At 41.2% G+C, this 26,207-nt stretch overlaps 1 long non-coding RNA gene across 1 annotated transcript; it reads right to left on the reverse strand.

Moving 5' to 3' along the window:
• Window positions 1-2,780: 2,780 nt before the first annotated feature.
• LOC121924246 lies at window positions 2,781-4,024 on the reverse strand. Its single transcript, XR_006102555.1, has 3 exons — window positions 3,692-4,024; window positions 3,546-3,600; window positions 2,781-3,126 (listed from the first exon to the last, which is right to left on the reverse strand). It is a non-coding gene; the product is annotated as an uncharacterized LOC121924246 (long non-coding RNA).
• Between the last annotated feature and the right edge of the window lie 22,183 nt (window positions 4,025-26,207).

Genomic DNA, 26,207 nt, shown 5'->3' on the forward strand with positions numbered 1-26,207 from the left:
CTACACACGTTCCAGCTGTATCTACACATCTTGAGTCCACAATGACAATGACCCAATGCAGATGTAGAGTGAAATGTGATTACATGTACAGTCTCCAGCAAGTGCCTGTTCTTCTGCAGAGATCCTGTACTCAGTCTTTTCAAACTGTGCTCCCTTTATCCAGTTTCAGTACTCCAATAATATTTCTGGTGACAGGTCCACAGAGTTGCAAGTATTACTGGAGTGGTGAACTGGATGTTGATGAGCTAGACTTACTTTGACGGTCTGAGCAGGAAAAGAACTGAAATGGACATTCCTGTCACAAAAGGAAAAATAGATTAAGGTAAATTTGTGATGTCAGTGGTGAATTCCAACCACCTCAAAAAGACATATGTCGGTAAATGTCCATCTTACACTTGTATGAGTCAGTAACAAAATGTCAGCCAGCTTGTGCTTAGGGCTGTTATCAGAATACATTGGTACACTGGAAATAAAGTCCCACTAGGCTTGCTTTTGAATAAGCATGCTTAGAAATTGGACTACAGTTCGTTAAAAGCAATGGAATAAGTCTGCTGCATTATATGTGACCCGTTTATTGCTTTCTGTGAGGCTTAATGACAATTTCCTCTAGCTGAATTTGGGTCATAATAATGGAAAATAAAGAACAAGGAAATCTAGATGGAGATGTGTTATTTAAAAAAAAAAATAAAGCAGTAAGTTCTGAGTAATCACCATTTTGATGCTGTTAACCTCCTTATTTCTCTGGAAAAAACTTGTACTGAAAGCTCTTTCTAAAACCCCTATACTTTGCCATCACATTGGAGTGACTGGATTATATTTGGATGAAGCTTGTCAATATGTTAAATTGGCTGAAATTGCAATGTGTCCCAAAGGTTCACAGAAATACCCTTGTTTTCTTTTAGATTCCAAATACTTTAATAAATGTTGCATTACAAAGAAAATAGACAAGCCACCTTTGGTTATGTATAGCAAATGTGAATTTTTATTACAAGAATGTGCATTTCATGTAAAGAAGAGTTTCTTTGTATTAAGTGAAATGTCTAATAAAGCTCTGGTACTCATCATCTTGTTTTGATCATATCTGGTTCCCAGATTAGATAGGTGCATATACAGCGTTCTTCACTTTGTTCTCCCGATACATCTTGCTAGGAGGCATTAGAGCCCAACATGATGGCACTCTCCCACTGCCATCATGCAATTTAAGCCTTGAAATATGGTATGTGGAGATTGTGTGACTTGTTTCCCCTAGATTGTACACTTAGGCAGGTTTTTAATTTTTGTTTCGATTTTTGTATACTCAGTATGTACAGCGCTGTGCAAATTTATAACCACAACACAAAATATCTTTCCTCCTAAACACCAGTGAGCATTCACTCTGGAGCTAAGAAATGATTACAGAGGGAAAACTGAATATTCTACTGCTACAGGAGAAATTGGCATTATGGTTGTCTATAACTTGATTTTTCTACTTCAGAAGATGAATGGTGCTAGAAAATGTAAACTAATAGCTAATTATGAATTGGCATTTCACCTTTAGAAATCTTGGATACTTTGGTATCAGAGGCGGAGGCTTTAACAAAAGAAACATCCCCAGTATTAAAATTGTTAATTGCCATCAAGTCAGCTTCAGCTTCTGGTGAGCCTATGAATGAGACACCTCCAAAACATCCTGCCATCAACAGTCCTTCACAAGTTTTGCAAACTCGGGGCCATGGTTTTCTTGGCTTTGGAAGATCAATATTGGAAGATTCATATCTGCACTCAGCCTTGAAGTTCACTTAGGAGACCTTGGGACAATCATTTTCTGACCCATTGCATAGAATTCTTGTGATAATAAAGTGGACAGTGGTGTCATTAGAGGGTGTGAGGGGTATTGATCACACCAGGTGACACAACAGAAGAGGGGTGACACTTGGTTAAGCCCTCTTCCCACTGTGGGGTGAGAAAGGGTGAGTTCATCCCTCCAGGCTTTGATGTGGTGGAAGCTCCCTACTCAAGAGGAGGCTGCCATGACAAAGAAGGAAAAAGGGGCAAGAGCCCCTTTTGGCTGCCCCCATCCCCCTGGCAGCCTCTCACACACACTGGGTGATGTCAGACATGGGAACACCAATGAAGGTGGGTAAGAATAAAGTTATGTACAGCAGGCCCTTCCCTTACATGGGGGATCCATTCCAAATCCCGCCGCATAAGGGGAAATCCGTGTATGCTCATGCCCCATTGCAAAAAATGGTGAGGGTGCTCACGGTGCAGGGCAGCACACATGCCACAGGCGCACACACCATTTCTTTAATTGTTAACCAGCTTCAGCGTATGCTCGAAGTTGCATATAGTGCGGCTGCGTATGATGTGGATACACTGTATATCACCTTTAGCCTTGAGGAAGAAACACTACATATAAATATTAGTAGTAAAGTTCCTCAGAGAGTCAACGAGGTGTAGTGGTTTGGGTGTTGGAACGCAACTCTAGGAGACTAGGATTTGAATCCCTGCTCAGCCATGAAAACCCATTCGTGTGACTTGGTTAAGTCACAGTCTTTCAGTCAGAAGAATGCAATGGTAAACCTCTGCTGAATAAATCTTGCCAAGAAAATCCTATGATAGGTAGGGTTGCCAGAGTCAAAACTGGAGATGGTTCCTTTCCCTTTAATGATGTGTAGAAGAGAAGATTTAAGCAGATGTTGCTTGTTACCTGAGGGTGTGACAAGCATCACCTGCTGACATCCCCTCTTCTACGTGGCCATTAAAAGGACAAGAAATATCTTCACTCTAGCAATCCTACATTGGGTTATCATAAGTCAGATTCAACGTGAGGGCACATAACAAGAAGAAGTAACATCCCTCACATCTGCTGCATCAAATGAAAATGATAGCAAGCATTAAATGGGGGGGCAGGGGGAGGGGGAGGAGAAACAGTTCAGCAAAAGAGGAGAGCACTATTTCAGATTCTCCTTTATCACTTATGGCTCTGACCACCGCACTGCAAACACAGAGAGAGAGAGAGATTTATAGGTCATTGCACAAAATGTAATTGAATTGTTCCCATCGTTCGCTTTTGTCAAAGTGATGGTCTCCCTCCACATTTGTCTTCTTGGCTTCATGGTTTCAGACTGGGCTTTCAAAATGGCTCTGTTACGAATTATGAGACATAGCAATTTATTCCTGGCATGGATTCAAGCAATCTTCATGCAAATTAGCCCCGGTGGCAAAAGGTGAAGGCAAACTAATCAAAAGGCCTGGCTGTCGTTCCCCCTCCCTCTCTTATTGCCCAGAATGGCTAGTGGCACTGCATACCAATGAGGCCTCTCAATGTCAATAACAATGTTCTTCTGAGATTAAATTAATTAAAATTTAGTTTTATAGCTCTCTCTAGGGATTAGGAAGGAAACTGATCAATGTTCAAATTCATCAATTCCCAAACAGTGAGCTCAGTGAGGACTGAGGTAATATTTAAGCATTCAATCTTCTAGCAGTGATACTTCATATTTAAGCCATGTGTAACTAGGAAAACAGAATAATCAAACATTAGATAGGAAGTTGCCACATACCAAGCCAGCCCATTGGTCTATCTGCCAAGTACTGTATTGTCTCCCATAGACCTACCTGGAGATTAGGATAGAAAAATGTTTCAGTTTTGACTTCCCTGAAATTTGAAAATTTGGATAAATTCTTCAAACTGAAATGAAATTCTTACCCATGTGCACTAGTCAAATTCCATAAATACAGGCAATCCCAGCATGGAGAGCCTCTTAAAGAAGCTCTTCTTCTTTAAAATCTGTGTGGCAATGCTGTCTGGGGATCCTGGGAGCTGTAGTCCAAATGGAACTTTTCTAAGACCTGAGTGAAAATCATTTGGTTTGTTGGGTAGAACATGGGAATAAAAGATGGCATTCCTTGGATTAGACCAAAGGTTTAATTTGGTCAAATATCCCATGGAGGTCAAACAGATGCCTCTGGAAAACCCAAAGGTGACAAATGAAGACAAAAACATCTTGCAGCAGCTGGTACTTGGAGACACACAACCTCTGGTCTTCATCCTGCATCACAGTAAGAAAACTCATGCTATAAGTGTTGATACTTATGTAACCAAAATGGTTACAATCCATACACAGGAAGCAGATATCATCAGATATGGAGAGTCTCAAGGTCTGCAGAAATACAAGTCATACCAGAAGGGACAGAAACCCTTGTTGTTGTTGTTGTTGTTGTTGGTTTATTGTGACCCTGAGGCAAATCTATCACAGGCTTTTGGGGTGTGTGTGACTCACCGAGGGTTACCCCATGGGTTTCCATGGTTGAGTGGGGAACTGAACCCTCATCTCCAGAGTCATAGTCCAATGCACAAACCACTACACCTCACTGCTCTCCACAGAAACCTACCCCCCCCCCCCCAAAAAAAAAAATTAGGATTGAGCAAGCTCAAACACAGAAGGCTGACTGATTGTTCATGCAGGAGTCAGAAAACCAGAGTGTGGAGTACCTTGAGAAAGGATATGGCTGGCTGGCTGGCTGGCATCCTGAATGTGACTACTAGCCATGTGCCATGTTAATTTTTTTTAATTCTTGCATGGGAAAAGAAATACTGTAAATGCTTCCCACCTTGCAAAAACTGTCATTGTTGAAGATGTCTCACATAGGGAGAACGCTTTTTGCCAAGAAGGGGGAGATTCACCTGGCCTACCCCACTCATTGGGATGGTGAAAGGAAAAGGCAGCTGGGGATCTGGAAGCTATTCCCTTTCAAAATTATTATTATTATTATTATTATTATTATTATTATTATTATTATTATTATTATTATCCTTTATTTATGAAGCACTGTAAATTTACACAGCGCTGTACATGCAATCTTTTTAGTTAGAAGGATCCCTGCCCTCAGGCTTACAATCTAAAAATTGAGGGTCTGCAAGTCTTGCACCCTTCCAGGATTCTTTCCTTGCTCTCCTGTGCTCTCTGTCCATGCAACTCTGGGAACTGAATCTATTCAAGGACTGGGGCAGGAAGGACCTAGAAAGGGTTTAAAGAGAATTCTCCTCATTGGGCACCTGAAAAGCCCCTTTCTCAGTATTTTGCTCAAGGATTTCAATATTCTTAACATTCCTATTCTACATTAGTTTTTGTATAGTCTTTGATAACCTAATCTTTCATGAATGGATCTAGCAGTGATATGAGACACTCATTTTTTATTTTTTATTTTTTGGAGGCACAAGCTGTGTCCACAAGAGTCTTCACCAGTGACACAGCCGCAATATGTTAGCATCGATGTATTTATCTGTTTTTCACCACATAAAAGAAATAACCAACAAGGTGACCACAATAAAGTTGATTAGAACTCACTCATGGGACTCTGGCAAAGAAGATCTGTGAGGCTTTCCACTGAGGAGCTGTAATTTTCTTTCACAGTCACCTTGTTGTAGAGTTGGCACACTGCTGGATTCCAATCTTCTTCCAATAAAAGTGTTAAAGACATTTCCAGTGACTCTAGTCTTTTCTTGCTTTCTATTTTCCAACTGTTCAGTATCTTGTTCTGTCAAATGTAATTGATGAGCCTTTTTTAGAGCATTGTGCTGTACATTTTGGCTGGGGATTGAAGTATACTAGAACCATGGAATCCCTAGAACATGGAAAAAAATACTTTTTTGGACTACAGCTCTCAGAATGGAAAATTTCAGTTACACTCCATGAAAATATTTATTATTTATTGTTTGTTTATTGGATTTATATTCTACCTTTCTCCCAAAATTGGATAAAAGGAAGCTAGATTTTACAAGCTCTGGGACTTCCCTATACTTGGATTAATCAACTGATTGATTGATTGACTGACCAATTGAGTCATTGATTCATTCATTTGACTGATTTGATTGGTTTAATTTACACACACACTCTACCAAAATGGGATTCACAATGGGAACTCTCTCTCCTATGACTAATAAAGCCCCAAGGATCAAATATTCTATTAGACAGCACAGGGAAGCGTTAACAGCTGGTGTTTTATGTAAACAGCTGATGGGTTCATAACTGTAGCCCCTGAGACCTCAGGGATAGAGCTGGCAACTCACACAGGCATATATATATATACACACACACACACACACACACACACACACACAATATACATCTGCATAAAGCATAACTCATTTTTTGGTTATTACAGTGGATAGAACCATAGTAGATTTTCAGCTGGGAAAAAATGATGGGAGCACAGTGCGATGCTCCCATCAGTTTCGTGTAATTGCATGGAATTTATCAGAAAATGCTGTGTGAATGGTAGTTAATCCCACCATTATCCCCTGAATAAAGAGGCATTTTCCAGCTGTTTTTCATTCACGGGAAACTTCCATGAATGGAAACCAGCTGGAAAGCTCCTCTTTATTCACAGGATGGTGGTGGGATTATCATGGCGTCAAGCAATGTCGTTTGATAATCTCCACGCAATTGTGAAAAACTGATGGGAACATCCTGCTATGCTCCCATCACTTTTGCCCATCTGAAAATCTCCTTAGTGTTGGAAGAGACCACAAGGACCATCCAGACCAACCCCCTGCAATGCAGGAATACACAATCAAATCACTCCTGACAGATGGCCATCCAGCCTATGTTTAAAAACTTCCAAAGAAGGAGACTCCACCACACTCTGAGGGAGTGTGTTCCACTGTCAAACAGCTCTTACTATCAGGGGGTTCCTCCTAATGGAATCTCATTTCCTGTAGTATGAATCCATTGCTCTGTGTCCCAGTCTCTGAAGCAGCAGAAATTAAGGAGTTTAGTGCACAGCAAAATAAAGAGACTTATCGCTCCCAATTTTAAGCCAAATTCAGGTTGCCCCCTGGTGTTATTGCATGGCTTTGCCCCCAAAAAAGCCAGCTGGCTCTAATACTGGTCCTTGAACTTGCTTTGGTGGCCATTTTTCAAAGTCAGGGGTTTTCCGACTTTGAAAAATAGCCACTGAAGTGAGTTCAGGGAACCAGTATTGGAGCCTGTCTGTACCTGGATGGTGGTTTTGAGGGCAAAAACCATTCGATAACACCAGGTGGCAGTCTGAATTTGCCTTGAATTTGGGAGCGGTAAGTCGCTTTATTTTGCTGTATGCTAAACTCTTAAACTTGCTCCCTCTTCCATAGAATAGAAAGGCCTCTTATAAGGAAAGGCCTGACTTAGAAAGCCAGCTGACTCAATCCCACCCAATTTGCAGACCATATTTCAAGAGGACATTCCCAGCTCCATGAGTGCAGCATATCACTTCACCTCCAGGGAGGGACTGAGTTTGTGCCAAATGTTAAAGCCTTCACCTTTCCTGAGGACTTGCAGCTTTGTCTCCTACACCTCTTCCTCTGGAGAACTCAGCTGGCTATAAGACTGACCTGGATGAGGGCATGTCTGTGGTAGGCCTGTTCTGTTCATTTTCTCAAACTGAAATATCAAGGGGGGGGGGGCACAACAGTGGGAACACTAAAGAAGAGACTGTTCTTCTAAGGGGAGGCCATAACTGCTGCAATTGTAACTGTTGAGCTGAAAGTCAGTATTTTAAAGTGAGGAAAAGGATCTAGGGGTTTATTTTTTCACAATATCTCACAAAATTACAAGTCACAGAGTTCCATAACATAGAGCCATGGTAGTTAAAGTGGCATCAAACTACATTATTTCTGCAGTGCACAGAAGACTTATGTATGTTTACCCCTAAACCGAATGCCATTTTACAAGCCTTTTCCACAGCAACCTATCTCACCTCTTTGCTTCCACTTGTGCATGCCCCAAATGTTTTTTTTCTTGCCAAAAGCAAGGTAGAGAAAAACCACTTTGATTTGTTTATAACTAAGAGAGAAATTGCAGCATTATTCTAATATGCAGTGTGTAAGCACTTTCAGTCAAGTGCACACCTGCAATCTTATTCCATAGTCTGCTCATCATCTTCATGATGAATCTGTGTGCCATAATTGGTTATTTGTTGTCAGCAGATTCCCATATTGCTGGCAGGTTGGGAATACATCCTCTTCATGGAATAGTCATCTCATTCTGCAGCTCCACCCCCACCCCCACCCCAGCGAAAATGAAAAGGGTAGCAATAATGCAGCGTCCAGTTGATGTTTAATGCCAATTCCCAGCCTTCCTCTCCATTGTTTATGCTGTCATGTCCTAACTGGAGGAGGCTTCCTCAGAGGAGGAAGAGGAGAGCCAAGATAATAGTTTCCAGTCAGAACCAGAGGATGGGGGTGGTTCTGCCTTGGAACTGACAGAAGCAGAGCCTGGGCTGCCCCATGCTGCTCCTGAAGATCACACCACCTCATCCTATGTAGCATCGCAGAATGAAACTCCAGTTGCAAATGAACAAGAAATACTCTGACCTGCTGAAGCTACTTCTGTGTCCCCACTACCAGGAGGTTTGGCCCTCCTACCATGGGTGAAGAAGTACACAAACAGTCTAATTTGAATGCTTCAATCAACCAACAAAACTTTATTTAGCATAAACCTCAGATTCCACTTCGAACAAACCACTTTCCTTCTCTGGACCCTGGGTCCACCTCCTGTTGATGTCTTTCCTCCTATGAATCCACAGATATTCACTTGGTCTCCTCATGGATATCTATGAAGTAAGTCTGAGTCTTTTCCACTGGCTCCCAGTCAGTCTTCTCTAATATAATGGAAGGGCCCTTCTGTGTCCCCAACAGCAACTCGATACATCCAACTACACACCTAATACCACCAAATGTGAAAGAGGGGATGTCAATTCCCTCCAGGATGGGGTCCCTCCTGGGTGCGGTATTTTGCTCAGGACTCCTTCCAGGTAGGGAACTCTCACCTTATCACTACCATGAGCCCTGGTCCTTGGTTAACTTTACCCTTTCAGCAGGGCTGCCATCCAACCTTCCCTTCTCAAATGTTCCTTGCCTTCTCGTTCCCTTTCCGCAATTGCCTCTCCTGTTCTCCTTCTTCCACATTCTCCCCCCAGCTCTTCCTTGCCCTCTCCTCTTATTTCTAACTCTTCTAGCCACTCCAATACTCTCTCTTCCTCTCTGGGGTCATGCTGTCAGTTGTTTTGGCCTTATCATTTGTCCCAGACTTCTTGGCTTTCTTCTTCCAATAATCCCGCTGACATGGGTAGGTTTCTATAGTTGTCCCCACTCTGTCTCTACCATGACACCCCGACTCCTCCTCTGCCCAGCTACATCTGCTTTAAAAAGAAAAGCTAATTAGGTCAACTGTGCTAATATACTCTTTGCTAGAAATTAGCACAGAGAAGGCCATTGGTTCACTGTACTCAACCTTTCTAAAATTCTCTATGTATCTTTGTCGGGCATATGTCTTGAATCACTCTTTGTAATGACTCCCTGACTCCCAGGGCTGTTTTTGTGTTTAGACAACAGACTGCTGCAGATGTGACCACACTTCTGCTTTTGTTAATGCTCTGTGTATGACCCTGAATCGGCTTGGTTTCTCTGCTGTTTGTTCCTGAGAACTATAGCTGCATTTACCTCAACACTTGCCAACCCAACAAGGACATCTGCTGGCTAATGCTGCTAGGACTTGCTGTCCAACCGCATCTTGTGAGTTGCATCATATCCACCCCTGGTATACATCCTGGTGGAGTCCCTCTTTTGTGTCCCAACAGAGAAAGCAATTTATTGTGTGAAGACAAGGAAAAAGTCTTCTTTGTTTTGGCACCATAGTTAATGCTCTTCCAAGAGAGTCATAGAATCTATGGAAGTCCCTCACTAAATGCAAGAAATCCAGCTGGAGCATCCCTAACAGTTAGCTGTCTGGCCTCTTTTTGAAGGCATCCAGAGAAAGAGACCCCACTACCTCTCTAGGTAATTGTCAGATAACTCAAGATGTTCCTTCTAAAATTCTGTTGAAAGCTATCCTCTTGTAACCTAAACCATTGCTGATCCTGCCTTCTGGAGCAGCAGAGAATGAACTTGTTCTCTTCTCTCCTCTTTCTCCACTCTGTGACATCCCTTTAGATATTTAGATACTATATCAGTCTCCTCTTAACCAGGCTGAATGTACCCTATTTTTTTCCCCCAAACTTTCCTCATATACAGAATTTTGTTCTCCATGCCTCTTATCCTCCTTGGTGCCCTTCCCTGAACCTGCTCCGATTTGTTTATATCCTTGGCTTAATTTCAATACCAAGTTAAAAAGTATACTTTTATTAATAATGTGGATGTGTACATAGTTTTGACTGCCTAATTTGGCTTTAATTTAACAGTTCAGTAGGTTTCCAGACTGAAAATTATTTCTTTTTACTGCTTCACATTTGAAATGGTTGAAATTGATTATATTGTGTACCACCATGACAGCTCTGGATATAGGGTTAGTTGGCTATAAATATTTAAACAAGCGAGCGATCATCTTTGCCAAAATAAAAAGTATTCCTTTTGCATCTATGCATTGGCACAGCTACACCAGGCTGCAGTCTAAGCAAAAAGAGAATGTGAGACTTGGCTGACTTTTCCACAATCAAAATTCAGAGAAATGTCACAGGAGATGTCAAGGCAGACAACACTGACAATTCCCTCTTCTCACGGTGGGACTCAAAGATGTGAGAGGCTAATAGTCAGGCCAGCTTTGAGAGAACTGTCAGCCACAACTGCTTAAGTACCTGCCATGTGGGGATCCTAACAAGGAACACACACTCCCAACAGTGAAGAGTGTGACAAGTATGGAAAAAATAATGGAGAGAGTCGAGGTGTTTTTTTAAATTAAAGCACACAGACTAGAAGAAGGGAGAACAGAGCAAAGTGTGAGTTCAAAAATAGTACAGTGGACTAAAGTTGCTCAACACATTTCCTGTCAGGATTGCTTCATTTCTAAGTCTCCATCTGCTCATACTGAATCCAGTTGGGGCTGGTGGCTTGGATTCCATGTGAGGTAGTGAAATCTTTCTGATTTTTAATCCAAACATTAAAAGAGTCATCCAGGGTACCCTAGGGATCAACATTAAGCAATCCTTTGAGGGTTACATTAAGCCCTGAAGCAGATTCATCACTGACACGTTTATAGTTTTGTTGCCTCTGGGGCAGATTTTGGTTGGAAAATCTCCCAAATAGCAAAAATGGGGTCTGCAGTGCATGTGTTGGTTTTCTTCAAGTCATTTCTGACTTATGCCAACCTATCATAGGGTTTTCTTGGCAAGGTTTGTTCAGAGAGGTTTGCTATTGCCTTTCCCTGAGGCTGAGATCATGTGAATTGCCCAAAGTCACCCAGTAGGTTTCATGGCAAGTGGGAATTGAACCTTGGTCTCCATAACTGTAGTCCAGCACTCAAACCACTACACCACACTAGCTCTCTGGTCTGCTAGGGGGCCATAAAAGTGAGGTTATGGTGACTGTGTGTGGCCCACTGGCTGCTCTTTTCTCAGTGCTGGTCTAAAAGAAAGGAAGATAAAGTGTGACCTAATGGAGATTATTGGACTGCACCTCCCAGCATTCCTCACCATTGGTTAGGCTGGCTAGAGAGGATGGGAACTGTAATTCATCAAAATCTGGAGGGTCACACTTTTCTTATCTCTGTTTAAACTTCTAATAGAAACCCTCTTTTAGTCATAGCCAACTTGAACTTGGTAGAATTACATTTTGGGACTACAGCTCCCAAAATCTCCCAGCCAGCATGACTAGTGAACATGCCAGGCTGCACTTTAGATGCACCTATTTTAGTAGATTAGTCTTTTTGGTGTAGAGAACAAGAAAAATACTCGATGGTCAGTCTATGCACCAGGAGGGGATATAAGTAGAGAAGAAGATAATTAATTTATTAATTATACTTATAGCCTGCATGTCCTAACAAGGTGGGGGTGACTTACATGGGACTCCAAGTGATCTCCAGTCCCCATCTTACGATGACAAAAGCATCAAGTACTCACACAGCATTCACTGAGGCCATTTCAGTAAGCAGATCATGCTGTGATGTAGTTTATGTGTTTGCTGCAGTTGTTTTCTAAATTAACTTGCTACTGTTTGATAGCACACATCTCCAAAGCAGCATGTGTGGGGCCTTGAGTATAATTAGATGCAATTAGCATGACTACATAGGGTTGAGTGACTTATGATGCTCCAGATGCTATTCAAGCTTGATGCTTCCTGATACTTTTTATCCTGCTTCTTTTACACAATTCTATAGGTCTATTGAGGGTGTTCCTCTGCCTGTTTCAGCCTTAGCATGATACTCCTGGAAGTGTCTTTAAAGAGACAGTAGTGCTCTAACTCTTCCTCACGTAAGAAATTGAGGCCTTTTTGGGCAGTTTCTTACCCAAGTAACTAAACAGGAAGACAGTAAGATTGATCACACAGGAATGCACACACATACACACTTACTTGCTGGGGGTAAAGGAAACTGATTAAATGAGCTGTGTAATTCTATCTCTAAGGTGCATTGTTGGAGGTAAAGGGCTGGAATCAGGCACAAGCCTGCTTCTGTTGGCTGATATGAGAGATCTTCTGAAAGTGTGATCTACCAGCAGAACTTCTCTGCTGGATAAGATCTGCTGGCAGAAGAACCAAAAGGGGAAAGGTGATGGCAGAAGAAGAAGCATGTTACACCAGATTTGAACCTACTACATAGTCACAATGCCAGCACAAAGCTAAGCCAGAGTAAGGGCGGTTCTGAGTAATTCGCAATGCTATCCAACTTGATGATGAGAATGAGGATGATGACAGCAACTATGGTGGAGTAAATTTCTGCTGATAATGATAATGGTAATGATAGCCCAATCACTGCCTATAGCATACAGGCAACTACAAAACAATCAGGGCCAATAAAAGAAAGAAGCTAGTCCAGAATGGGGCTTGGGATCCAACTACTGTTGTTGATGTTGGAATGTGGAAATAGAGGGGTATAACCTTTTTAAGAGAAATACGACAAAGGAGGAGGAATAGCACTATATGTCAGAGATATTTACACCAGTGAAGAGATCCAGGACATCAATCATGGAAGCCAGGTGGAGAGCATCTGGATAAAAATTAAAGGGTTGGGAAACAACAAGGATGTTATGGTGGGAGTCTACTACATCAGACTGAGGAACTGGATGATATCTTTCTAGAACAGATGACCACACAGTCAGAAAAGAGAGATGTAGTAGTGATGGGCGACTTCAACTATCCTGATATTTGCTGGAAGTCAAACTCAGCAAAATCCTCAAGGTCTAGCAAATTCCTCACTTGCCTGGAAGACTATTTCATGGTCCAAAAGGTGGAAGAGGCAACAAGGGGGTCAGCTATTTTGGATCTGATCCTAACCAATGCGGATGACTTGGTTAATGGGGTGCAAGTGGTGGGATCATTAGGTGGAAGTGACCATGTTCTCCTGGAGTTTGTTATACAATGGAAAGGAGAAGCCAGGCATAGTCAAACACGCATTCTAGACTTTAGGAGAGTGGATTTCAGTAAACTTAGAGAGGTATTGAGGGCGATTCCATGGTCAGAAATACTAAAAGAGAAGGGAGTTCAGGATGGATGGGAGTTTCTCAAAAGGGAGATACTGAAGGCACAATTTCAAACAGTTCCAGTGAGAAAGAAAAATCGGAGGTGTCTCAAGAAACCAGGATGGATGACTAAGGAACTTTCAACCGAGCTAAGTTTGAAACGGAACATGTATAAGAAATGGAAAAAGGGGGAAATCACAAAAAAGGAATTCAAAGAAATAGCAGGCATTTGTAGGGTAAAGTCAGAAAAGCTAAAGCGCAGAATGAACTCAGGCTTGCTAGAGAGGTTAAAAAGAATAAAAAGGGATTTTTTGGATATGTCCGCAGCAAAAGGAAGAAGGAGGAAATGGTAGGGCCACTGCATGGAAAAGATGGCAAAATGCTAACAGAAGACAGAGAAAAGGCAGAATTGCTCAACACCTTCTTTGCCTCAGTCTTCTCAAAAAAGGAAAAGGGTGCTCAACCTGAGGATAATGGAGCAGAGGACAGAATAGGGGAATTTCAGCACAGAATAAGTAAAGAGATAGTAGAGGAATACCTTGTTAATCTAAATGAATTTAAGTCTCCAGGACCAGATGAACTACATCCAAGGGTACTAAAAGAACTGGCAAATGTAATATCAGAGCCATTGGCAATCATATTTGAAAACTCCTGGAAAACAGGAGAAATCCCAGCAGACTGGCGGAGGGCAAACGTCCCCATCTTCAAAAAGGGGAAAAAAGAGGATCCCAACAATTATCGTCCAGTTAGTCTGACATCAATACCAGGAAAGATTCTGGAGCAGATCATTAAACAGAGAGTCTGTGAACATCTAGAAGGCAATGCCATAATCACAAAAAGTCAACACGGGTTTCAGAGAAACAAGTCATGCCAGACAAATCTGATCTCTTTCTTTGATAAAATTACCAGCTTGGTAGATGAAGGGAATGCTGTGGATATAATATATCTTGATTTCAGTAAGGCCTTTGACAAGGTTTCCCATGACATTCTTGCAAACAAGCTTGTAAAATGTGGGCTAGACAAAGTAACTGTTAAATGGATCTGTAATTGGTTGACCGGCCGAAACCAAAGGGTGCTCAACAATGGCTCCTTTTCATCCTGGAGGGAAGTGACCAGTGGGGTCCCACAGGTCTCTGTCCTGGGCCCAGTGCTATTTCAACATCTTTATCAATGACCTGGATGACAGAATTGGGAGCACACTTATCAAATTTGCAGATGACACCAAATTAGGAGGAATAGCTAATACTCCAGAGGACAGGATCAACATTCAAAATGATCTGAATAGACTAGAAAGCTGGGCCAAAGCTAACAAAATGAAATTCATCGCAGAGAAATGTAAGGTACTGCACTTACGGCAGAAAAATGAAATGCACAGATATAGGATGGGGGACACATGGCTGAATGAAACTACATGTGAAAGGGATCCGGGAGTCCAAGTAGACCACAAGTTGAACATGAGTCAACAGTGCGATGCGGCAGCTAAAAAGGCCAATGCAATTTTAGGCTGCATCAATAAAAGTATAGTGTCTAGCTCAAGAGAAGTTACAGTGCCACTGTATTCTGCTCTGGTCAGGCCCCACCTGGAATATTGTATCCAGTTCTGGGCGCCACAATTCAGAAAGGACATTGAGAAACTGGAGCGTGTCCAGAGGAGGGCGACTAAAATGGTGAAAGGTCTGGAAACCTTGCCCTATGAGGAACGACTCAGGGAGCTGGGGATGTTTAGCCTGGAGAAGAGAAGGTTAAGAGATGATATGATAGCCCTGTTTAAATATTTGAAAGGATGTCATATTGAGGAGAGAGCAAGCTTGTTTTCTGCTGCTCCAGAGAACAGGACCCGGAACAATGGATGCAAGCTACAGGAAAAGAGATACCACCTCAACAATAGGAAGAACTTCCTGGCAGTAAGGGCTGTTCGACAGTGGAACAAACTCCCTCGGAGTGTAGTGGCGCCTCCTTCCTTGGAGGTCTTTAAGCAGAGGCTAGATGGCCATCTGCTGGGGATGCGTTGATTTGGATTTCCTGCATGGCAGGGGGTTGGACTGGATGGCTTGTGTGGTCTCTTCCAACTCTATGATTCTATGATTCTATGTGTGCCTTCAAGTCATTTTGGACTTATGGCAACCCTAAAGTGAACCTATCACAGGGTTTGCTTGGCAGGAATGTCAGAGGTGGGTTGTCCTGGTCTTCCTCTGACGCTGAAAGAACATGACTTGCCCAAGATCAAACAATGAGTTTCCATGTCCAAGTGGAGATTTGAACTCTGGTCTCCCAGTGTCTTAGTCCAGCACTACAATTCACTGGCTCTAGGGATCCAACTATGTTACACATATTTTTGTCTTTGGACATAGCAGTTCCAAATGCTGTATTTTATTTTATTTTATTTTATTTGAACTGGTATGAGCAGGGACCAGCTGAACTCACAAGAAGTTGCACTCTGAGCATTTGGTATGCAGTAAAACTAGCCTCACACTGTATCAAACACCTGCAGGAATTCAACCATTGCAAGTGAAGCTTGCAGGCATCTACTCTCACTTCTACAAGCCCAGGTGAGTAGCAGATGAGGCATACCTATATAAGGCCTGCCTCAGTTCTCAAGAGAAGAGGCTTATCACAAAAGTTTCAGGTTCCCATGAGATCTCTAATCTTCTGGGACCCTGGAACTCGACTTGAGATGGGCTTTATATAAGCATACTTGTATATTGTTTTGTGCTGGGCTGGCAATACACGGGTCTGTCCTGTATTGCAGTTTGAAAAACATGCCAATGTTTCTAAGTATCTAAACTTAGAAAAATGGGTTTTAAAAACACAGTTGATCTAAGATTGCAAACAATATCTGTTTGAGGATTTTTATTTTTTTCTTGGTCTGCAGTAACTTACAGAAGGCCTGGAAGCAGGAGTGGGAATCATGAGGTTCACTGATTAAATCTGAGGTACCCATTTGTCTCAACAGAAGTCAGGCCTGGGTATCCATTAGACACACAACTATTACTTTAAAAAATGCATTGCCTGACTCACAGAAATGTAGCAGATGATGCTTTTCCTACCACTTATCTCCATGGCAGGAAATGATGCAGTCTGGCATTCTGTATTGCAGTTACAGGTTTGAAACCAAGAGTTACAAACCAGCTGCTCCATATTCAGTAGGCTATGTAGTAAATGGTCTCCAAGCCCATCTTAACAGCCAGTCACCAGATTGGGTGAATGAGTTCTTTTTAGTGGTTGAGCAAGGCACAAGGATAATGTTTCCAGTCATCAGACAACAAGGCTGTCACAATTGTGACTAGGCAGCTTCACTTGCTATTGGGATGGGGCAGGAAACATCTTCCTAGAACCCAGAACATCATCTTTCACCTGATGTGGTAGTTGGTGGGGTTAGCACTAAGCCAGATGTTATTTTAAGTGTGGCTGCACTGCAGAATTAATGCAGTTTGATACCACTTTAACTGTCGTGGCTCCAATCTATAAAATCCTAGGTTTTTTAGTTTGCTGTGGTACCAGAGCTCTCTGAGAGAGGAGGCTAAATCTCTCACAAAATTACAAATCCCAGAATCCCATAGCATTGAGCCATGGCAGTTAAAGTAGTGCCAAACTGCATTAATTCTGCATTGTAGATGAAATCTTAATTACCTATATGTAATTAAGTAGCCAATGGAGAATATCAGTGGTACCTTTTATGATAGTGCACTTGTTGTTGTTGCCGTGTGCCTTCAAGTCGTTTCTGACTTATGGCAACCCTAAGCTGACCCTATCACTTTCCCAGATTTTTTCAGAGGGCGTTTACCATTGCCTTCCTCTGAGGCTGAGAGAGTGTGACTTGCTCAAGATCACCCAGTAGCGGAACAGGGATTTGAATCCCAGTCTCTAGGGTCCTATTCTTGGCTCTGACATTACTGTGTATCTCATGCAATTCAAAGCACAGGAATAGGGCAAGTTTCTAAAGTAAGTAAATAAATAAGCAAATAAATAAACAAGCTGGCTCTTTTATTTCCCCCCTCTTTTCTGTCCAAACAGGTGGCCTATTTTGGATACTGCAATAATAAAGAAGCACATCCAATGACGCTACAACGTGTTTATGGCTCTTGTAGTTAAAACCTTCAAATAAAGCACCTTTGTGTTTTATTTTACAGTTGCCTGTGCAGCGGTGTTTATCCCTCCACCATAAATGTGACAAGCCCCTGCTAATGAGTTTTTTATAAATGGTAAAAAGGTAAGCGTATACCTTTGCCGATAGTAAAGCCCAATGAAAGGGCTGGAATGAGCTGCAATGTTCCAGGGCTGTTTTTTCTCCTCTCCCCCAGCTGCTACCAAAGCATTTGCAGTTCAGGAAAGGCTAATGGGGCCATAAACAAAGCACAGATGCCACCATGACTTTCTTTATTGAGTCGCATTATAGGAAATGGTCTGTGGGATCCTGCTGCTGCTGAGGTGATGGGTGGAGGAAGCCTGTCAGAAGTTATAGAGATAAATGAATATATTCTTGTCCAGATCCTTTGAGGTTGCCAGGCCTCATATATCCCAACATGCTTGGCAGTTGTTGCAAACTCAAAGGAATACTACCAGCATTGTCATCACAATGAGTGATATAATTTGACATTTCTATGCCCTGGATGAGACAACTCAGTCCTAAGTTGCGATCCTGTTCAGTGGTTACAGATTGTCAAATTAGAGCAGGGTAACTATGTATGAGTTACTGGATTCCACTGTTGTTCAACATATCACACAATGGGCAATATAGCTGTCAACTATAGCCATTGTGTAACTGTCAATCCAACATCCCACCCATCACTAAGGACCACATTGACAGAACTTCCTAGGCAGTGCATCTACTTCTACAAAAGTTTACATCATCACAGAGATTGTGCATCACTCAGCTTTAACAAAGTGAATTGATACCAGAATATCTTGTGACCTTAGGCAAGTGACATACTCTCAGCCTCAGAGGAAGCCAATGGAAAACCTCCTCTGAACAAAATTTGTCAAGAAAACACCTTCAGGTTTCCTTAAGTCAAAAATGATTTGAAGGCTCAGAACAACAACAAAAGGTTGCAAGATGATTCCAAGTCTAATCCATTTCTAATTCAAGGACAGAGTTCAACATTCTTGATAGTTCCCTTACATTTCAGGCTAAGAGATTAACCACTCCACTGGCAGATCACTACAAAAATTTCTTCACAGGATGACATTTTGGATCCGGCTTATTCATACTGCATTTGCACTGCAGAAATAAATACAGTTTGATACCACTTTAACTACCATGGCTCAATGCTATGGATTTGTAGTTTTGTGAAAGATTCAGCCTTATCTGTCACAGAGCTGTGGTGCCACAAACTACAAATCTTAGGACACTATAGCACTGAGCTATGGCAGTTTTAACAGTGTCAAACTGCATTGTGAAGTCAAAGGCTTTCATGGCCAGCATCCATATTTTTTTTGGGGGGGGGGTTATATGGCCATGTTCTAGAAGAATTTATTCCTGACGTTTCACCAGAATCTGTGGCTGGCATCTTCAGAGCTTGGAACAGTTTTCTCGCCATAGAGATTTCCAATGTGCATTATTGTGTATGATCAAACTGCATTATTTCTGCAGTGCAGATGCAGCCTCAGCTGAATGCATTGTTTTTCAGCAAACACTGGGTCCTGCATTTCAGATGCTCCTAATATAAATCAAAGTGTATTCCACAAGGCTGTAATATGCTCTCCAGAAGGCCCAGAAATCTTTACAAGCTAGCTCTAAAACTGGGAATGAAACACTAAATGCTCTTGCAGCTTATAAAAATCTGTAAGGTTCAGGGGAAGGGAATGGCAAACCTCCTCTGAACAAATCCTGCTAAAAAAACCCTCCAGGATAGGAGTTTTGCCATAAGTTGGAAACAACTTGAAGGCAAATAACAATCGCAACACCAAAGGCCTGGGTCCAGGCTATCTGAAGTACTGTATTGTTTCTTACGAGGCTGTCTGAGCTCTGAGCTCTTTGGGGAATGTCCTTGTCTTGGTTCCACCAGGTTCATATGCATATTTGGTGCAGATATGAAAGATGGATTTCTCAGTAGTTGTTTCCAGGCTCTGGAACTTTTTTCACAAGGAAGCTAGACTGGGTCTCTCCTTGCTGTCCTTTCATTGTCTGGGAAGACTGACAAGAAATGGTCTTTTTAGAAAAATCCATTGTACCTCTGTATCTTTTGCATTTGAATGGATACGGTCTGAATAGTTTTTAATTCCAAAGGAGGGCAATTAAAATGGTGAAGGGTCTTGAAACCATGCCCTATGAGGAATGCCTTAGGGAGGTGGGGATGTTTAGTCTGGAGAAGAGAAGGTTAAGAGGTGATATGATAGCCCTATTTAAATACTTGAAGGGGTGTCATATTGAGGAGGGAGCAAGCTTGTTTTCTGCTGCTCCAGAAACTAGGACTCGGAGCAATGGATGCAAACTGCAGGAAAAGAGATTCCACCTCAACATTAGAAGAAATTTCCCGATAGTAATGGCTGTTCAACAGTGGAACACACTCCCTGGAGTGTAGTGGAGTCTCCTTCCTTGGAGGTCTTTAAACAGAGGCTGGATGGACATCTGCTGGAGATCCTTTGATTGAGAGTTCCTGCATGGCAGAATGGGGTTGGACTGGATGGCCCTTGTAGTCTCTTCCAACTCTATTATTCTAAGATTCTAATTCTGTTGTTTGTTTTTGTGTGCCTTCAAGTCATTTCTGATTTATGGTGACCCTAAGACAATCTCTAATATGGGGTTTTCTTGGGAAGACTTATTCAGAGAAGGATTGCCATTGCCTTCCCCTGAAATTTACCCAAGCTCACCTAGTCGGCTTCATGATCATGTGGGGAATCGAACCCTATAGACAGGTTATTTGCATTTAAAATTGAACTTTGTGCATGTTTTTATGTATATATCTTTGTCAGTTGCCTTGAGTTCCTGCTTTGGGGAGAAGACAAAGTTTAGATAAAACAACACAAAGCAACTGATTAGCAAAACAGTAATCTGGATTACTGAGAATACCTAACAAGTGAGTAACTGATATCAGTCTTGAGGCCCATTCACACCACACAGTTGTAGCATTGTGATCCCACTTGAACCTTCTTCATAGTTGCAACCTATGGGATCCTAGGCTTTGTAGTCTGGTGAAGCTTTAGAGGTATCAGGCTGAGAATTCTAAATACTTTGCCCTAAACTGCAAATCCCAAGATTCATTAGGATGGAACCATGACAGTTAAAGTGGAATCATAATGCTATAATTGTGAATGGGCCCTTGCAATGGGGAAGCAGAGAACTAAAGTGAGGGACAGATTCTGCTGCATGCCATCACTTCAGACTGCGGTCCTTGAGCTTCAAGGCTGAGCTTTTTCAATTAAACCAGCTGGATGACTCAGAATTTAAGAATATGTGGCATGTTGATTATCTATCACTGCAGTTCAATTAACATCAGTGGGACAAAGGCAGTTGAGATGCCTGCCTGATGCAATCTCAAAGTTACATTTCATATGTTGACCTTAACTTAGCATTCCTCTGTGTGCGATGGCTGTTCTGAAACTGAAGGAAGAAGATCTCCTGCATAACTAGGAAGCTAGTGCTCCCTAGTGGTGAAGTATGTTTTAAGTGATGGTATATTGGTTTGGGTGGAAGTTATGCAACCCAGTATTTATTAATAGGCAATTGTTCTTTGCCTATTTAGTGTGTGTAAATAAATAAAACAACACACCACAACTGATTAGAAAAACAGTAATGTGTGTGTATGACTATTTTTTTTTCCTTTGGAAAAAAGCTGTCTGATTACACAACAGCCAAACTGGAAAGTCTTATTCTCAAACGAATGCTGGGTCTCTTTCCCCATGCACAAATGGTTACTATTTGGGAGACTGGGATTCAAATCCTGGCTCTGCCATAAAAAAACCACTGCGTGACTTTGGGCAAGTCACACTATCTCAGCATCAGAGGATGGCTATGGCAAACCTCCTCTGAAGAAACTTGCCAAGAAAACCCTATGATAGAGTGCCATAAGTCAGAAACGACTTGGAAGCATGCAACAACAAATCTTTTGTCCAGTGCCATTAATGGCACAAAATCACAAATTCAACAATCTTTCCCATATTAAAATAAATGGGAGGAAGGAATTACAGTTCTTTCTCAAGGTCCTATAAACACAGGCTGAATAAAATAAAAACAATGCCAATGTAGTGCGGTAATGTGGCCAGTTAAAAGTCACAACAGTGGTGCACTTGTGTGTGTAGATGTACATTTTCAGAAAAGTGTATATTTTATTCATTTATTTATTTATGGGATTTATATCCCACCTTTCTCTCAAAATGGGATTTAAGGCAGTTTACAATAATTTATTGTTATTGTTGTTAATGTTTATTTATATAGCACTATAATTTTGCATGGCACTTTACAGGCATCATCAAAACAGCATATAACCCACCAATGGTGTACATAAAAATACTAAAAATTTCAAAGGATAAAACGAAAACATTAATTTGAAAAGTTTAAAAATAATTAAATAACACTAATATTAAAATATAAGTTAAAAACAGCATAGTTCAGATGTTTAAAAATAAAAACTGTTAAAACACCACATTACACTACATAAGTAAAATTTAGCCACCAAAAACCTGCCTAAATAAAAATGCCTTCAGCTCCTGGTGAGAAGAGAGAATATATATCCATAGAGTATATCCGTTTGCTGCTGCTGAAATTGATGGCACTACTCATTCAGGTTGTGCATTGAATGGTGAATTGGGCTGCACCTTTGGTTACACAATGTTACTGTTCAACACACGCTTTGCATAGCACAAACATGCATAACTCCAGACGTGGATATTTACTTTATATGACCTAGGCCTAATAATGATTGAAATCCTGCCTCACAGAGACATGGTGTAAAAGCTCCCCCAAAAGAACTATGTCACATGTGGCTCCTCTCCCTGTAAACCCATCTTCTTCATGCAGCACATCCCTGACACAGCCATTTAGTGACTGGTGGGGTGTGTGGAATGTCTGAGAAGTATCTGGCTGTGTCCCTGTAGCCAAATACATGACTGTGAAGACATCATCTGGGACCTTGCAGGGGTTCTCCACAGCTCCTAGAACAGTAGTTTACAAATCTTGATCCTCCAGGTGTTTTGGACCACAAACCCCAGGCAGCCATTGGTGAAGCATTCTGGGATCTGAAGTCCAACACACCTGGAAGGCCAAAGTTTGAGGACCCACTGTCCTACAGGACAATGTCATCATCATGTGTAGTTCTGTAGGGTCATAGCTTCTCAGATGTCATCCACTCTCCATCCAACCACTACATGGCCATGTTGCTGCAGGTGGCATAAAAATGGTGGATTTAGAGAAGGATTTGGTGGTCGGGTGAGGGAAATAGAGGATGCCAACCTCTGCAACTACCAAAAAGGTAAGTTACACAGACTATAAGATTTATACTTGTGTAGTGTACCTGTGTAGTGAGATAGTGTAACTCACTAACTCATTGAATCACTTAAGCCAATGTACTCTCTCCAATATTATTTTTTTAGAAAACGTTTAAATCAAATTCCTTGTAAAAAAGCATCAACTGGCAATATTCACTATTAAAACAGTATGCAAAGGGTTCTTGCAGAACCTTTGAGACTAACTGAAAGACAAGCCACTGTGGCTACTAAAGTTTCTATCTGCAACCATGCCAAACATGTCACTGTTATGCAAAGCCTCCTATTATTCTAAGTTTGGTTTTACTCAGTGTCATATTAAGCTGAAGACAAGAAATGGACCCAAGCGCCACAAAATGCTAATGTGTCCCTTTAATCCCGCAACACCATATCTTTAAGCAAATATCGGTTTCTCTCCTTGTTTTTAGTGCAAAACCTTGCTTTTTGCTTAGTTGCTATAGCAGGTTGTCATGGTAGCAGCCACTATTAAAATCCTTTAAACTATTTATTTAAAAAAAAGTGGGGGGAAGAGACTGAAAGCAGACTAAAACAGTGAATATTACACAATGTCTTTGCTCTGTTTAAGATCAGTGTACTTTTCGATGATGTTTCCAATTTATTCCATAGGCCCAAGTCATACATTATCCAAGCAATATGAATCACTTCACTGTGGTTAGTCTTAAGCCTTCCAGGAAACCCAGTTCTGATGTGGTTTCTGCCCAATTTGGACAGAAAATATCATGAGAAGAGCAGGTTCAGACTCAGAAGAAGCAGGAGTGAGGATAAGAGGAAGGAGCATCAAAAACCTGAAATATGCAGATGACACCATAATACCAGCCAAAAACATCATAGACTTGTAACAATTGCCGAGGAAAGTTCAAGAAGAAAGTGTAAAAGCAGGCTTACAGCTAAACATAAAGAAAACAAAAATAACGACCATCAAGGATCTACATAAATTCAACCTAGATAACAAGGAAATCAAAATAGTTAAAAAAAGTTCCTGTACCTTGGATCAAATATTGACCAGAACAAAGACTGCAGTCCACAAATCAGAAGAAGATAGGAATGGGAAAGGCAGCTATGAAAGCACTAAATAAAATCATAAAGTGCAAAGATAACATATATACAACAAGGAAGAAACAAATCACTTATAGAAGGATTTAAAGATTAAGAGATATTAATGAAATACATAGTTATCGATTGTACATATATATACATATATATCTACAATTCTACATACATGTTCAAATGACTAATGCAATAAATCTTTATAGCTTTGTATAAATAAATAAAGATTAGAGAAGTTAGCCAAGGAAATATTACAAAGTTTGGAGTTTTATTAGAAGAATAGATATAGTTAAGATGTAGCTAACAAAATAATGTATATTACAGAATAGATTAAAAAAAGATAACAAAGGAAATTATAAATATTATTCTCATGCATAGGATAGGAAGAATTGTTTTAGTTAAATGTTTAGTAGTTTTAGTTAAGTGTTTAATTGTCTTAGTTAAATGTTAGTGTTAGGTGTTAAGTTTTGTTTAGTCTGTAGGATGTTTAATCTAGTTTAGTTTGTCATTAAGGAGTAAGTGTTTTATGTAGGGTATAGGGTATTGTTTTTGTTATTTGTAAGATAAATCTGAGTTTATTATCATTATCATTATCTTTACTTCTTATTGTCATCTGTTGTGTTGTTTGTGTTTTATTATGTAAATCCTCAATAAAAATTTTCAAAAAAAAGTGCAAAGATGTACAACTGAACACTAAAGTTTGAATCGCCCAAGCTATTATATTCCCCATCACCATGTATGGATGTGAGAGTTGGACAGTGAAGAGGGCAGATAGGAGGAAAATAAACTCATTTGAGATGTGGTGCTGGAGAAGAGTGCTAAAGATACTGTGGATGACCAAAAAGACAAACAAATGGGTCCTAGAACAGATCAAGCCTAAACTGTCACTAAGGTCAAGATTACAAAGGTGAATGTGTCATACTTTGGCCACATCATGGCAAGGCATGACATGGCAAGGCATGATTCATTAGAAAAGACAATAATGATGAGAAAGGTAGAAAGTAGTAGAAAGAGAGGAAGACTGCATGCCAGATGACTAGACTCAATCAGGAAAGTCATGGGCCTGAGTCTGCAGGACCTAAGCAGAGCAGTGGAAAATAGGAGATCTTGGCGATATCTCATCCATGGGGCCTCCATGAGTTGGGGTCAACTCAAAGGCAGTTAACAACAAACCATGTGGGTAAGATTGAAGGAAGGCAAAGGTAAAGGTAAAGGTAATCCCTTGACATGAATGTCTAGTCGTAACTGACTGCAGGGGGCAGTGCTCATCTCTGTTTCTAAGCCAAAGAGCCAGTGTTGTCTGAGGACTGCTCTGGTGGTCATGTGGCAGCATGACTGTACTGAATGTTGTTACCTTTCCACTGAGAAGTGGTACCTTATCTATTTGCATTTGCATGCTTTCAAACTTCTAGGTTGGCAGAAGCTGGGACAAGTGATATGAGCTCATCCCATCATGCAGCACTCGGGCCTCGAACTGCCAACCTTCCAATCTTCCGATCATCAAAACTGGCGTCTTAACCACTAAGCCACTGCATTGAAGGAAGCTGCCCCTATATGACAAATGAGAATACTAATCAGTGTAATTCAGCACTTTCTGAATGAATTAATATTGACTCTCCAGGTTCTAGGATTTCAGACAGGAATCTGTTCTATCTAGTCTAAACCCATCACAAAGCTAACACTGAGCTAGATCTCTTCACAGACTGAAATGGGCAATCTGTAGCTCTCCAATAATTGTTAGGCTCTATTTCTCATCATCATCTGGGAAGCATGCCCTATGAGCAGCTTAGGGAGCTGGGTAAGTTTAGCCTGGAGAAGAGAAGGCAAGGGGTGATATGACGGCCATGTTTACATATCTGAAAGGATGTCATATTGCGGATGGAGCAAGCTTGTTTTCTGCTGTTCCAGAGACTAGAACACAGAGTAATGGATTCAAACTACAGGAAAAGAGATTCCACCTGAAAATTAGGAAGAACATCCTGACAGTAAGAGCTGTTTGACAGTAGAATATTCTCCCTTGGAGTGTGGTGGAGTCTCCTTCTTTGGAGGTTTTTTTAACAGAGGCTGGATGGCCATCTGTCAAGGGTGCTTTGATTGAGAGTTCCTGCATGGCAGGGGGGGTTGGGCTGGATGGACCTTGGGGTCTCTTCCAGTTCTACGATTATTCTGTCCCTGTCAAGTAGCCAAGAGTGAGAAGAATTGTGGGATAGAGATAGATAAATTGTTGAAGTTTGAGAATGTTAACTTTATCTAGCTCCCAGAATCCCGAGCTTATATGGCCATAATGGCTTGGGGGATTTTGAAAA

Source organism: Sceloporus undulatus, chromosome 2 (genome assembly GCF_019175285.1).
Source record: "Sceloporus undulatus isolate JIND9_A2432 ecotype Alabama chromosome 2, SceUnd_v1.1, whole genome shotgun sequence".
Classification (NCBI taxonomy): domain Eukaryota; kingdom Metazoa; phylum Chordata; class Lepidosauria; order Squamata; family Phrynosomatidae; genus Sceloporus; species Sceloporus undulatus.